The sequence below is a fragment of the Vicia villosa genome, linkage group LG2 (genome assembly GCF_029867415.1).
Source record: "Vicia villosa cultivar HV-30 ecotype Madison, WI linkage group LG2, Vvil1.0, whole genome shotgun sequence".
Taxonomy (NCBI): domain Eukaryota; kingdom Viridiplantae; phylum Streptophyta; class Magnoliopsida; order Fabales; family Fabaceae; genus Vicia; species Vicia villosa.
Genome location: NC_081181.1, coordinates 145,962,265 through 145,965,026, shown reverse-complemented (window position 1 = coordinate 145,965,026; position 2,762 = coordinate 145,962,265).

Below are 2,762 nucleotides of genomic sequence, written 5' to 3'. Positions count from 1 at the left end.
CCGAATACCATGAGAGGACATGATTCGATTTGGGTGATTGTTGATAGGCTTACGAAGTCGGCTCATTTCATACCTATTAACATCACTTATCCGGTTTCGAAGTTGGCGGAAATTTATGTCCGTGTGATTGTGAAGTTACATGGTGTTCCTTTGTGTATTGTTTCGGATAGAGATCCGAGGTTCACTTCAGATTTGTGGAAGAGTTTGCAAGAGGCGTTGGGTTCTAAGTTGAGGTTGAGTTCGGCGTATCATCCTCAGACCGATGGTCAAACGGAGAGAACGATTCAATCTTTGGAGGATTTGTTGAGATCTTGTGTTCTTGAGCAAGGAGGTACGTGGGATACTTATCTTCCATTGATCGAGTTCACTTACAACAATAGTTACCATTCGAGTATCGGTATGACACCGTTTGAAGCGTTGTATGGTCGGAGGTGTAGGACTCCGTTGTGTTGGCATGAATCTGGTGAGAGTGTAGTACTTGGACCTGAGATTGTGCGAGAGACTACCGAGAAGGTTAAGTTGATCCGTGAGAAGATGAAGGCTTCTCAAAGTAGGCAGAAGAGTTACCATGATAAGAGGAGGAAGGATTTGGAATTCCAAGTTGGTGATCATGTATTTCTAAGAGTTACGCCAACGACTGGTGTGGAAGAGCCTTGAAGTCGAAGAAGCTAACTCCTCGTTTTATCGGACCATATCAGATTTCCAAGAGAGTTGGTAATGTGGCGTATAGAGTGGCCTTACCGCCTAATCTTTTGAATTTGCATGACGTGTTTCATGTGTCGCAACTTCGAAAGTATGTTTCGGATCCTTCGCATGTGATTCATATGGACGATGTGCAATTGCGGGATAATCTCACGGTGGAGACTATGCCTATAAGGATTGAGGATCACGAGACGAAGACGCTTAGAGGCAAAGAGATTGCTTTGGTGAAAGTCGTTTGGTCGGGTGCTACCGGTGAAAGTATGACGTGGGAATTGGAGAGCAAGATGCGCGAGTCGTATCCTGAATTATTCGATTGAGGTAATTTTCGAGGACGAAAATATTCTAAGTGGGGGAGAGTTGTAACGACCGTTTTTCTTTAATTATTTATTTATGTGAATTATGTGTTAATTATATGTTTAATTGATCTTATGTTGTTTTATTTGGGGATTGTTAGTAAATAATATAAGATAGTAAGTGTTGTTGATTATTGGGCCTAAGTTGGTATTAGTAAGTGAGGGGTGTTAGTTATAGCCCATTAGTAATTTAAGATAGTAAGGGTTTAACTAAAACAAAGGTTTTAGGGGAAATAGAAATTAGAAGCTCATTTTGGGGTTTTTGGTGAAAGAAGAGAAGAGTAGAGTGAAGAGAAAGAAGGGAATCTCAATATTGAAGCTAGAGTTGTCTTCAATCCAATCCTAAGGTAAGGGTGGGATTCTTTCATGCTAAAGGGATGTATGATGATGTTTTGGGTGGGATTTAATTGTATGTTGCATCCATGGAAGTTGTGTGTAGAGATGTCAGGGTCTATGAACAAATGCTTGATTTGATGATTTGAAATGTGTTTAATTGATGTTTGATGATGTTATGATGTTACAAGACCCATAATATGTGTTGTATTTGTGTTTATACCATGTATGCTGTGGTTGTTCATGATGTTTGATGTTTTCCAACTTGATTGGGTTGAGTTTAGGGGTTTTGGGATGGGTTTCGTATGCTGTTTTCTGTGTTTGGGATTTTCTGAAAATCGCCAGTTCGCGCCGCGAACCCTTGTTGGCGCCGCGAACCTCTTGGCAGAAACTTGGGAAAAACTGGATCTGCTCAGTTCGCGTCGTGACCCCTTGTTGGCGCCGCGAACTGCTTGGCAGAAAGTTAGGGATTTTTGGATTCGTTCAGTTCGCGCCGCGAACCCTGTTGGCGCCGCGAACCCTGTTTTGCAGAATTTTTCTAAACTTTGAAATGCTATATCTTTTGAACCGTATCTCCTTTTTAAGTGCCGTTTGGACCTACGTGAAGCCCTAATTGAGGTCTTTCCATTGAATATGCTTAGTATAACTTTGGAAACTCTTGGAATCTCCTTGAATTGGATTTTTTTGACATTGGATATCCGGAATTGATTATGTCGTTTAAGTTGATCCTGTCGTATGCGTAGATTATGTTGTTTGAGTCGATTATGTCGTTAAGTGTGATTGTGAATATGCATCAATGAGTCACATTCATTGCATTGTTTGAGACGGCCCTAGTGGCAATTGTTTGAGACGGCCCTTGTGGCGAATGTTTGAGACGGCCCAATGGCAATTGTTTGAGACGGGAGTTTTACTCCAATGGTACCACATGCATTTGCATTGTTCGAGTTGCATAGGTAAAGTCGTATGATGAGTCGTATTTGGATATTTGTGTGTGCATAACATGAATGTTATCTTGTGTCGATTTGATGGTTGTTTCGTTGAACATATGTAATAATCGACTACGTATGCCTTAATTGAGATTGATATTATTGTTGTGAATGATGTGAATATTAGTAAGTGATATATGTCGAGAAGTGGTGACCGATGTATGATTATTTTCTCCGCTTTGAATATTATCATACGCTTCTTTATAATGAATGATATCTCACCCCTTCTGTTTGAATGTTGCCCTCCGTTGGTAACGTGCAGGTAATGACGCGGAGTAGTCGTGTACCTATAGCTCGAGTCGGTGTGTGTCAATGCTCTGATACGTAGCACTCGGGGAACATTGGATTACTTGTTTACGTCTTGTTTCTTGTGTTTATCCTTGTTGAA